Here is a 13,549-nt window from a genome sequence, read left to right as displayed (position 1 = left end):
TCGAGTCCAGGTTTCCGTCAAGCAAGGCATGCATAGATTATGATCAGTAATCATTTCATTAACAAGCAATGCTTTAGGTGACAGGGATCTAATATTTAGCAGTCCTAGTTTCAGGATTAAACTACTCTCTGAGGGAGTGTAGTTGAATTTAACCTTGATTAAATTTTGTCTACTAACTTTGCAAAAATTATTTTAGAATTATAAAATTGCTCTGTTGTTTGCTATATCCTGACACTCTCCCCTTTCCAGATCTACAATACATGCAGAATTCAGATACAAGGGTTTTAATGGACACTGAACACTGAGATTGCCTGGGACTCACAGCTGTTTTATGGATTATTCATATATGTTATGGTTCCCTCTCTGGTATTACTGATGGATTATGGGTCATTCATACGTTGCATTCCCCTCTCTGAAATCACAGCTGGATTATAAATTATTAATATGTTATAGTTCCCTCTCTTGAGCCTAAATGGCCTTTGTTTTGTTCCAGTCTTTTCTCCAGTTTCACCAGTCAGACCGGTAAAGGTGAATCTTCATGATGCTGCTACTGTCCCCTGCAGTCAGACGTGTTCTGGTCTGGTCACATGGACTGTGCTCCATAAACCACATGACATTCTGGCTCAGTGTGACCAGACATCCTGTCAGTCAAAAGAGGGATTTCACATGTCCCATGATCAGTACCTGAAGGGAGATCTCTCCCTCACCATCACTGATATTGATTACACTAAGAGGGCCTGGTATACCTGCACTTGTAATAATAAAATGTTGTGTGATCAGACTCTTCAAGTCAATGGTAAGTAATTGTTGCTAAATGCTTATACACTAATGAAAGCAATATCAGAATATCACAGATGTCTACACTTCAGTAGTATGGAGACCTGTGGTGTGAGTATTCTGATCTAGTGTGTTGATACTGGATTAGACATGTTCTAATCTGTTTACACATGAACTCAGTCCATTTAGGCACATCAATTGTAATATTTGTTGTGTTTTTCTTGCTGCTTCTGCCCAGCTATAAATGTCCATATCTATCCTGGAAAATCTCTCAGCATGGATGTGGCTGTCTCAGAGCCAGTGGAGGTGACTCTGAACAGGACTGGAGACACCAAACCAATCACTGTCAGACTGTGTGAGATTAGAGGACGTGAAATCCAGTGTGTGTCTGAATATGATAAGAGAGTGATGTTCAGTTCCAGTCTGCAGCTGAAGGAGATGAAGGAGTCTGATAGTGGTGTTTACACCATACGGGACAACAGGAATGATGAAGTCATTGGCACATATAGAGTCAAAGTTGGTGGTAAGGTTCAATTTTACTGGGTCTTCAGCAAAAATATTGCTGCTAAATTCCTATTTATGAAATATACTAAATTTTGTATCACTAAAGAAAACGTAACCAGGTTAAAATTGCATAAAGCATATGTGCTCTGAGTATTATGGACTGGCCAAGAACACCAACATCACTGTACTCACATGGTAATTACAAAATTGCTTGGGTATTTGTGTTACAGAACAGAGAGGAGTCTTTGTGTAAAAGTGTAATTTGTATGATTGTAAATACTGTATATTACAAATATGATTGAAAACAGAACCCAAATGTAGTCAGTGTTCTGTTTCTGTGTGACGTGTTTGTATACAGTTCTGCCTCAAGGGTCACTGAATCCTACTTTAAGAGTGAATCTTCATGATGCTGATACCCTCTCCTGCAGTAACACGTGTTCTGGTCTGGTCACGTGGACTGTGTTCCATAAACCACGTGACATTCTAGCTCAGTGTAATCAGACATCCTGTCAGTCAAAGGAGGGATTTCACATGTCCCATGATCAGTACCTGAAGGGAGATCTCTCCCTCACCATCACTGATGTTGATCACACAAACAGGGCCTGGTACACCTGCAACTGTAATAATAAAACATTATGTGATTGGACTCTTCAAATCCATGGTAATACTTTACTGTGTGGCTGTGTTCATATTTCAGTTGGATCAGTAAGTTAGAACAGTCTGATTCTTTTATAAATTAAATACAGTGAATACTGTGAGGAGTGTTTCTGCATTATTGTGTAATAGTCAACCTCGGTTGACTTGGGATCCTTGGAGGCTTATTTTAAACCGATTATCACTGATCTTGGGTTTAAACTCGACAGTGATTTTAAATTGGACAGCCAAGTCAAAGCTGTGGTTAAGTCCAGTTTTTATTATTTGAGGCGATTGGCTCCAGTGAAAACTTTTCTCCCTAGGCACCACCTTGAAACAGTGATCCATGCTTTTACTTCAACCCGTCTGGATTACTGTAATTCTCTGTATTTGGGAGTTAACCAATCACTTCTCTCACGTCTGCAGCTGGTCCAAAATGCTGCTGCCCGATTTTTGACAGGAACAAAATAGAGAGAGAACATCACTCTCATCCTGGCATCACTTCACTGGCTGCCTGTATATTTTAGGGTTCATTTTAAAATTCTTATGTTCGTTTTTAAATCATTACATAACCTTGCACCGCCTTACCTCTCTGAGCTTTGTCACCCCTACATACCTTGCCGGTCTCTCAGATCAGCAGACCAGCTGCTACTGATAGTACCGAGATCTAAAAGGAAGCTCAGAGGGGACAGGGCCTTTTCTGTGGCTGCACCTAGATTATGGAATGATTTACCTTTGCAGGTTAGAGAGGCCCCTTCACTTTCCATTTTTAAAGTTCGGCTTAAAACCCACCTGTTTTCCCTGGCTTTCAAACCTAGCGAAACTTAGTGGTGAATCGTTAACGTTTGTCTATTTTTAGTTATTGTTATTGTGTTGCTTTCTTAATCGTTTTTAAATTGTCTTTTACTTATCTGTTTACTATTTCTATTTCTATAGCACTTTGTGTCAGCTGTTGTTGTTTAAAAGTGGTTTATAAATAAAGATGGTATTGTATGGTATGGTATGGTAATATTTACACACTATAAACAGAAATTCCAAAATGTTCTTCATATTTGTTTTTCTACATCCAGCTTTCAGTTCTAAAGTTCATATCCTTCCTGGAGAATCTCTCACCCTAGATGTGCCTGTCTCAGAACCAGGGGAGGTGGTTTTAATAAGACTGATAATGACCATCCAATCACTGTTAGTCTCTGTGAGGTTGACAGGCGTGAATTCAACTTTGAGTATGAGAAGAGTGTCATTCCGTTCCAGTCTGCAGCTGAAAGAGATGGAGTCTGATAGTGGTGTTTACACCATACGGGACACCAGGAATTAAGAAATTATTGCTACATATGCAGTCACTGTTGAGGGTAAGACTTGACTTCAATGTTCTGTCTCTTGTAAACATACTGTAACGGTTACAGCTACGCTGTACCTTTAAGGGAGAGATAACTCTTGTTCATAGGGGGTGTGTCTTTGGGGAGGATCCTGAAGAGAGAGAGTGAGATATAGTAGAAGTCCCGGGGAAGAAGACGGTATGCTTGTACAACGGCTTTAGTCCGTACCTTCCTATTCTGTATTAGTGGACTCTCTATTACTACAGTAACACTGTTGTGAGGCTCAACGCTGTTTCATCCTTTTATGTGTAATTGGGTAACAGCCGTGTGACCTGGCTTCGTATGGTCCGTGTAGCCAATAAACCCTCATGCTGCCCACCTCCGAGTGTATGGTGTCCTGAATGCTGACGGCTAATGCTACACCACACGACTTCCAGGCCTGGAGTTTCATGTTTTCCCCGCACTGAGGGTGAGAGTGTTACAATACCCAGGATAATATTTAAGAATATCCTATACTAGCAGATTTCCATTAAAATAGAAGGCCTGCTTGCATCTTCATTCCAACCAGCACAATGTGAGCTTTTCTCAGGGTCATCAGGTAGATTTCTCCCCTTGTTGGTGTGTCATAGAGTTAAGCCCAAAAAACTCCAGGAGGCTTAACAGTGAGGTCTGGTGTCCCAGCCTGGTGACAAAAACACACTTAACACACTACATAACACCATTGTGTTGAAGGCCAATGATGAAGGCCTTTTGCACAATGCATTTCTTGAATCTTTTTAAACCCTCATAACATTTTGTGTTCTATGTTTAGGCATGCAAGAGGAACCAGAGAAGCATGGTGTACTGGCCAGTTTGCTGATTTTGGCCTTACTGGTGTCTGTGATATTGATGCTGCTCCAAACGATCTTACAGAAAATTTGTTTATGGATAAACATGCAACCAAATGAACCTGATCACCATCCAGAGATGAGTGAGGTAGACCATCCAGAGATGTGTGAGGTAGACCACCCAGTGGGGGAGCAGATGGCATGAGGTCCATTTGTATGGTAGATAAGAAGAAATGTAGCTTTTAGAAAATGCTGGCGACCCGGATCTCATTTGTTCTACACAGCTCCAGAATGACGTAACCCACTGTCATGCTGTTAATGCAGTAGGCTTTTATTTCATATTAGGTTACATGACTTCAAGCTGCCTGTCTGTTTCACACCACGTTTTAGCTGCTATGCTTTTTGTGACTGCAATATGCAAAAGAAGTATTGTGATGGAAATTACTTAGAGATCATAGGTCAGAGACTTGTGTGTTCCCACCATGCAAATTTCCACTTTTTGAATTTGTGTTTTACTGCAGACAGGGAAATGGTGATTTGTGAAAATAGACATTTCCATTTTGCCTGATTTACTGCATCCAGGGCCTCAGAGCTGCTCTGTTCAGTTATCAATAACATCTGCTCTGTTCAGAGAACAATAACATCTGCTCTCTTCAGAGAACACAAACATCTGTTCAGAGAATCATAACATCTGCTCTGTTCAGAGAACACAAACATCTGTTCTGTTCAGAGAACCATAACATCTGCTCTGTTCAGAGATCACTAACATCTCCTCAGTACAGAGATCACTAACATCTGATGCTCTATTCAGAGAACACTAATATCTGCTCTGTTCTGAGAACACTAACATCTGCTGCTATATTCAGAAAACACTAACATCTGCTGCTCTGTTCAGAGACCACTAACATCTGTTCTGTTCAGAGAACCATAACATGGGCTCTGTTCAGAGAACACTAACATCTCCTGCTCTGTTCAGAGATCACTAATATCTCTGTTCAGATATCACTAACATCTGCTGCTCTGTTCAAAGATCACTAACATCTGCTCAGTTCAGAAAACACTAGCATCTGCTGCTCTATTCAGAGACCACTAACATCTACTCTGTTCAGAAAACACTAACATCTACTCTGTTCAGAGACCACCAACATTTGCTGCACTGTTCAGATATCACTAACATGTCGGTTCAGAGAATACTAAAATTCAAGGATTCAAGGAGACTTTATTGCCATTCACATCATATGTGGTACATGAGGTGGAACGAAATTTAGAACCCAGGGTCTCAGTTTTTACCCCAATAGCAGCAATATAATAAAAAAATAGAATAGAATAGAAAGAAAGAAATAAAATAAAAATAAAATAGAATAAGTAGAGTAAAAATAAATAAATCTGTAACAAATAAATTAATCTGAGTACTTTCAAGTTTTTTGTTTTTTAAAAGTGACTGTGGGTAAAGTGTCCTTGTGTAAAGTGCTGATTGTCAGAGAGACCAACTGAGTGCTGGTTCTCATTTAGAGTTTGTGAGTCTGACAGCTTCTGGAATTAAGCTGTTCCTCAGACGAGAAGTTCTGCACTTAATGCTCCGCAGCCTCCTGCCTGAGGGGAGCGGGACAAAAAGTGAGTGTGCTGGGTGGGTGGGGTCCTTCATGATGCAGGCGGCCCTCCTCCTGCATCTGGAGGTGTAGATGTCTGTGGTGGTGGGGAGGCTGACTTCAACAGTCCTCTGTGCAGCCTTCACCACCCTCTGCAGAGCTTCCGTGCCACACGTTGATATTAGAGCACAGTACGCTCTCCACCACACATCTATAGAATGAGAGGAGAACTGAGCTCCCGAGTCCAGCTCGTCTCAGCCGCCTGAGGGAATAAAGCCGCTGATGAGCTTTCCTGACCAGACTGGAGGTGTTGTTGCTCCAGGTGAGGTTGTCACCCAGGTGCACACCTAAGTACCTGTAGCTGGAAACCACTTCCACAGCACATTCTCCGTTGATGCAGAGGTTGTTCTTTCTGCACCAGCCCTCCAGGTGTTCCACCTCCTGCCTGTAGCCGGACTCATCATTGTTTGTGATGCGTCCGACCACTGCCGTGTCATCTGCAAACTTCACAATATGACAGCCAGGATGAATGGCTGAGCAGTCATTTGTGAGCAGTGTGAACAGGAGGGGGCTCAGCACACAGCCCTGAGGGGAGCCTGTGCTGAGGGTGATGGTGGAGGAGGAGATGTTGTGGATCCTCACAGACTGTGGCCTGTTGGTCAGGAAGTCCAGGACCCAGTTGCATAGTGAAGGGCTCAGTCCAAGTGTGAAGAGCTTGTTGACCAGGGTCTGGGGAATCATGGTGTTGAAGGCGGATGTGAAGTCCACAAAGAGCAAACGGACATAGAAATCCCTCTGCTCCAGGTGGGTGAGGGTGGTGTGGACCACAGAGGAGATGGCATCCTCTGTGGATCGGTTTGTCCTGTAGGCGTACTGGTGTGGGTCAGCAGTGATGTCAATGGTGGCTTTGATGTGGGTCATAACCAGTCTCTCAAAGCATTTGGATGACTATCGGCGTGAGGGCTACAGGCTAGTAGTTATTCAGACCTGTTGCTGGGGACCGGGATGATGGTGGCAGTCTTCAGACAGGTGGGGACCGAGTCTTGGATGAGGGAGGAGTTGAAGATGTCTGCCAGGACCGTTGATAGTTCACAGCCCTTCAGCACACGTCCGGGGATGTTGTCCAGGCCAGCAGCTTTCCGGGGGTTGATCCTTTTAAGGGTCCTCTTTACTTCTGCCAGGGTCACGCTGAAGTGCTCTTCTCCGGGTGATGTGGTGAGTCTGGTGCTGGGGGGTGTGTTGGGGTCCTCAAAGCGGGCATAGAATTTGTTTAGAGCCTCAGGCAGAGAGGGGTCTCTGGGGCCTTGTGCATCTCTTGTTTTGTAATCCGTGATGCACTTTATGCCCCTCCACATGTGCTGTGGATCTTGGGAGGAGAAATGTCCCTGGATCCTCTAAGCATATGTAGTTTTTGCCCTCCTAACACCTATGGTCAGCTCTCTTCTTGTCCTCCTGAGGACAAGAAGATCTGCTCTGTTCAGATATCACTAACATCTGCTGCTCTGTTCAGAGATCACTGACATTTGCTGCTCTATTCAGACCACTAACATCTGCTCTGTTCAGAGAACACCAAAAACTCCTGCTCAGAGAACACTAACATCTGCTCATTTCAGAAAACACTGACATCTGTTGCTCTATTCAGAGACCACTAACAACTGCTATGTTCAGAAAACACTAACATCTGCTCTGTTCAGAGAACACTAAAATCTGCTCTGTTCAGAAAACACTAAAATCTGCTCTGTTCAGAAAACACTAACATCTCCTGCTCAGTTCAGAGAACACCTACATCTACTGCTCTTTTCAGAGATCACTAACATCTGCTATGTTCAGAGATCACCAACGTGTCTGTTCAGAGAACACTAAAATCTGCTCTTTACAGAGAACACCAACATCTGCTCAGTTCAGAGAGTACTAACATCTGCTCTGTTCAGAGATCACTAACATTTGCTGCTCAGTTCAGAGATCACTGACATCTTGTCACGGTACAGCTCCCGACCCCTCTCCTTTGGGTGTGTGTTTATGTCGTCTACGTCTAGTCGTCTGCGTCTGTGTATCTTCGTGGGTGTGGTTGTATCCGAGTGTGATCATCAGTCTCACCTGTGGCTCGTCTCTCGTCATCACTCGGGGTTTATGTGGTTTGTCTCTTTATTGTGCGTTCTCGCAGTGTCCCGTGCTCGTCTTTGTCTGAGTGTCACACGTCAGTGTGTGTTGTGTTATATGTGTGCTATTCTGCGCCTTAATTGTTCTCAATAAAAGTGACGTTACTGTCTGCGAGCTTGATTTTGTGCCTCGTCCTTCCGCCCGCACACAGCGTAACACATCTGCTCTGTTCAGAGTTTACTAACATTTGCTGCTCTATTCAGAGAGCACTAACATCTGCTGCTCTGTTCAGAGATCACTAACATCTGCTGCTCTATTCAGAGATCACTAACATCTGCTGCTCTATTCAGGGATCACTAACATCTGCTCTCTTCAGAGAACAATAATGTCTGCTGGTCTATTCAGAGAACACATACATCTGCTGCTATTCAGAGATCACTAAAATCTATTTTCAGAGAACACTTAATATCTGTTCTGTTCAGAGAACACTGATATCTACTGCTCTATTTAGAGAACACATACATTTGCTGCTCTATTCAGAGATCACCAACATCTCTATTTGGAGAACACTAAATTCTGCTCTGTTCAGAGAACACTAACATCTGCTGCTATGTTCAGAGATCACTGACATCTGTTCTGCGAACAGTGACATCTTGGATCTTTTTCTTGTTTCAGGTGTTCTCACATTCTGAGTCTTGGATTTTATCGTATTTGTGAACGTATCAGTGAACTCAGATCTCTAAACAGATCCCTAAATAAACTAAACCTAGGCCACATCCCAAGGTGATTTCATTTCATTTTGTTTCTGGCTTGTTTGTGGCTTGCTTGTGGTTTGTATTGTCATACACTTGACACATGCACTGTAAAATCAACTGAACTGAACAGCTTCTTGTGAGCCAGCTCTAAGATTCTGTGTTTGCTCTGCATGATCGATACATTTCTGTTGCTACTCATTTCCTGTCTGACCTGGGGAGTATTCCACGAAGTGAGCTAACTCAGTAAGCCGGGCTTTTTAAGACAAGCCTGGCTCATTTTGCTCAAATTCGGTTCCACGAAAGAGGCTAGACTTAAACCTCGCTCAGTTACTACAGCAACATATATACTTTTGTACAAACCGGCTCGGTACCAGGCTAGAGTTGAGGCTTAGCTTAGCTGGAACGCTTCTATTGGCTGAACAGTCTCGCCATCCAGGAAACAAAGTTGAGGAACAAGGTTCTGCTGCAGTTCTATCCATTAAATTACTGTGGATGTAGCATATCACATCTTTATACTTTTAATTAAGTACTGTAATTAGTTTGGAATGCTTGCAGGTTATTATTAAAATAATTATATTTCCAAATGCAATTTATATTTCAATCTTCAGAGTACATATTCATTGTTAATCATTGAGGTTTCTGCACATTTCAATGTATTGGTTTAATCTTAAATTCAGGTCAGTGTAAAATGGAATACAGTGTCTAATAGCAGTTATGGTCCACAAACATACATTAGCATAAACTCTATATCACAAAAAATACAATTATTTGTACCTGAGTATTAATAATAACTGAGTAATTTAGGTGAAGATACCTTTAGATATATATTTATCCCCATACTTCTTCTTTTGTGTTCAAATTACAAGCAAATCATATGACTCCGCAATTCACATATGTTCAGTATAAATAATGTAAATGTGTGGATAACTTAATGGTGCAAAAAGGAAATGGACACAGACAACTACCTTACCAAGATTTTCATACAGGTGATACAAATAATCCAAAATGTAGGCTATAAAAGAGCAGCTAACAGTGAAGGCTGAAGGCTGATTGACCATGGCATGCCCATTTGTAGAAAATCCAGTAGATGAGGGAGCGTGTGTAGTGCGCAGAGCATTCATGCTACCAGCTCCAAGGTCATTCCAAGACAGGACAGATCCACTGGGCTTTCCAGATGACTACTTATTTGAGCACTACAGGTTCAGAAGACACAGTATTATATATCTCTGTAAATTATTGGGGCCATATATTAAGACCACTAGACATAGTAATGCTCTTACCAAACCCCAAACGGTCTGTATCGCTTTGCACTTCTTTGCCAATGGCGCATTTCTGTACAGTGTTGGGGATGCAGAACATCTTGGTAAGGCAACAGTCTGCCGCGAAATTCGAAAGGTTTGCCTTGTGCTTGAGCGCTTCCTCAATATATTAATCAAATTCAAGTTCAAGTAGTTTTACTGTCAATTCTGCATATGCACAGGGCATACGGATAATCGAAATTACGTTACTCTCCTTCCCAAGTTTCAGCACAAAACAACACGAAAGTACACTGAAGTAAAAATAAAATTATAAAATAGCTTTACAGAGTAGACAGTAGTGCAATACAAGTGTAGTGAAGTGGTAAAAACATGTAGCAACATGTATGAACTCCACAATGATGGGGCATCTGCTGTTTTGCTCTAAAGCAAGGTCTTCTGCAGGAGTGAGGGCTGCTACAGGAGGCCCACTACCAGTAGCAGTTTTCTTTCTGGTTGCTAAAATATTTTATGCAGTTATTTAATGTGGTGTTTTACCTTTTCCTGCACATTAGACTAATCAACTGTACTTACCATTCTGGTGTATAATTTTATATTTCACCTTGACCTGCTGCCACATTCTCTTCACCCTGCTCATGATTAATTAACATTATTAATTTACTATAACACTTTTAAAATGCCAATGAGTGGATTAAATTATATGCTCACGCATTTAATCTGTCTGCAATATTCTGCCAGACAGCTTCTCTGACTATAAATACAGGACATGTTGCCTTTCTTCGTAATAATGTATTTATATTCCTCATACAGACGTACAAGTAGCTCCTGTTCAGCAGAATAAGAAAAAAAGCTGCTAATTTCTTCAGCTCTTTCGACATTTTCTTGCCTTTTCAAATATCGATTAGTCAGGCTGTGTAAATACTGTGTGCACGCGCATGATCGCCGATTACAAAAGCCTGGCTTGAATTAGCGGGAACAGGTTGCGTCTGGATTTCGTTAGTGGAACAGAACAGAAATGTTTGGCTAACTCAAGCGAGGCTCACTCTAATAAGCGCCGCTTTCATAAGCTCGCTTCGTGGAATAGCCCCCTGGTATATTGTTTGCTCACCTGACTTTCTGCTTGGCCCTTATAATAAACAATAAACACTGTTGACAATTCAGTCCACGTTCACAGTGTTCATTACTGTAGTGCTTGCACAGTGATTTGAATGCGAAATTCAAAATGTAGTCTAACAAATTTCCCCGTTGCGGGACTAATAAAGCATTATCTTATCTTAATTGAACACATCTATCTGATCTCCTCCTCATTTCTTTGGCTATTGACTATTAGGTATTGTTGGGCTGAACACTTCTTTGAACCACTTTAGCTTTAGCCCAGCACATTCATTGATGCAGAGGGAGATACCAGGAACAACAGACCAAATTTATAGCAATATCAAAAGTCCTTTATTAAAACTAAGATATATCTCAGGAGATCTCACACACACAAAACATGTACACCAGAGAGATCTGAAAGTTACTAGTAACAAGTAGGTTTTATATGCTACTGCTCCACCCCTTCAGTCTTTTTCCATGGTCCAAGTGTGCCTGATAAGGTGTCCGTACAGGCAATTGTTGCAAGTCACCTTCTGTGGAGCTTATCAGTGTAGATCAGGGGTGCCCACAGTTTTCAGCTTGCGAGCTACTTATAAGATGACCAAGTCAGAAAGATCTACCGGGGTGGCGGCGAACGTAATTTGTTGACCGGCGGTGGGGGGGGGGGGGGGGGGGGGGTGGCGAACCTGACCCCCCTCCGGTCACAAGACCAGTTCCCTAACCACCAGGCCATGAATGCCCTTCACCCGCCATGGTCACCCATACTTTTAATGTTGCATAACAGTTCTCTTTAAAACATTTTCCACTTCATAGGATTCTCTTCCATTGTGTGAATTACTTTACAAGTCATAGTCATTTGTTCCTCTAAAGTTTTCCACTCCCATAAACCAACACCCCAGTTTAGATCAAACTGCTTATGTACATTTTGCATTTCTCACCAGCCATGTTGATAAAAAACTTGATACTCACCCGAAGGAGACTTCAACCTTAGTTTTTAGATTGAGAGGTGTTCTGTTGGCACCGAAGGGTTTCCCACCCTCAATCAATTCTGGTTCTTTGTCCGAATATTGGGGATTCGGGGATTCCTCAGGGCTCCGGGCCTTCCACCCAGCTGTTGACACGGGACGGCACCGGTCATCCGTCACCTCGTCAGATGAACGGAAGGATTTGCCACATCCAGGAGAACAAAAAAAATCACTTGTCAGTACAAATATACTTTACGCGATTTACCTTATTTTATTCCTTATTCCTTTGAAACCATATATTTTACCTTCATTTCCTTGTTTACCTTTAAACCATATATTTTACCTTTATTTCCTTGTTTACCTTTATCCCATATATTTTACCTTTATTTCCTTGTTTACCTTTATACCAAATATTTTACCTTTTAAACCAAACAAAAAAAAAGAAAAATTTAAAGTTGCTGTTTAATTTAGCATCGACCAAACACCATTAGTTCATCACAATTTAGTTTTTTTTTTATTTTTTTTTTATGGCAACCTAAAAGTGCAACATAGGATAGATGTATGGAATGTACTTACCAGCAAGGGTGGATAGCTGCGACAACACTCCCCCAGAGGCCAGAGGTGAGCAGAGAAAGACCCGGGAATCCCACCCGCCCACGGCCCCCCAAGGAGCGGTGGAGTACCAGAGCCGCACTTCCCAGAAACCCTCACATGCCCGCCCCCGCAGGTGGGAGAGAGAGACCCCGGACAGCGCCCCACCAGTCAAGGAGCGCAGGTCCAGGGGAACCGGAGGGAACAGATGTGGGCAAAGCACCGGGCCACTGGGCAGTGTATGTCCACACCGTCCCCTCAAAGGCCCTCAATGTCTAAAGTGCCGTAAAAAAACTGAGGTACAGACAGTGGTGAGAAGACGGGTGAACCATGGCAGCAGGCCCACCTCGTCAACCTCTGAGTACATGCCTGCCCCCAGAATCCTAAATGTACAAGGACTGTGTGTGTGTGTGTGTGTGTGTGTGGGGGGGGGGGGGGAGCAGCCGGTCCGGACATCCACATACACCTAGACACGCATTTCCTTCACACACGTATGCACTCACACACATTTAACCCATAAATATATACATATATACGCACATACATACATACATACATACATACATACATACATACATATATATATGTATACACACACACATACATATACACCCACACACACTAGTCCCATATACACAACACCCCTGTGTATGCAGCCACAACCATACCAATCGCACAGTGATCAAACGATGACAGACATCAACAGTATTGAGGACATGCTGGTCGGAATCTGGAACCCTACATCCCGGCCCACCCCAGACATCCCCATCATCCACCACCCCACTCCCACCACCCAGGCACCTCGGAGCCCCAAGGCCCAGACCCAACGGCCCGACACAAGGCCGACCGACCCACCCCACCCAGCGGTGCGGCCGCCGCGGCGCAGGTCCCCCCGCGCGGGCAGGGCCCCAGCTCGACCCCGCAGGAGAGGTCAGCCACCCCGCTGAGGGCCAGCGTCTGCCCCCCCCCGCACCCCGGCCCCACACCCCAGAGCCCAGAGGGAGCGCCACCCAAGCCCCCCCCCACCACCACCCGCTAGGGCAAACACATGGTATCCCAGGGCGGCAGCCCCGGTCCTCCAGCCCAGAAATTGGCCGGCACGAGCAGTCTCCCCGGGGTCGACCCCCAGCCACCAACCGGC

At 43.4% G+C, this 13,549-nt stretch overlaps 1 protein-coding gene across 2 annotated transcripts in view; it reads right to left on the bottom strand.

Annotated features, from left to right (window-relative positions):
* The window catches only part of LOC143509958 (uncharacterized), a 36,162-nt gene extending 23,011 nt beyond the window's left edge, over positions 1 to 13,151 (bottom strand). Inside the window, exons 1-2 of one of the 2 annotated variants that reach the window (XM_076998884.1) lie at positions 12,161 to 13,151; positions 11,822 to 12,122 (exon numbers count right to left, since the gene is read on the bottom strand). The gene's annotated coding sequence lies outside the window, so the exon portion shown is untranslated. Of the gene's footprint in view, positions 1 to 11,821 lie in introns of both variants that reach the window. The other variant, XM_076998883.1, reaches the window with a different exon arrangement.
* Positions 13,152 to 13,549: the final 398 nt, after the last annotated feature.

The sequence above is a fragment of the Brachyhypopomus gauderio genome, chromosome 3 (genome assembly GCF_052324685.1).
Source record: "Brachyhypopomus gauderio isolate BG-103 chromosome 3, BGAUD_0.2, whole genome shotgun sequence".
NCBI classification, from domain to species: Eukaryota; Metazoa; Chordata; class Actinopteri; order Gymnotiformes; family Hypopomidae; genus Brachyhypopomus; species Brachyhypopomus gauderio.
The sequence above is the reverse complement of the archived record's forward strand: the minus strand, read 5'-3'. Positions and strand labels throughout refer to the sequence as shown.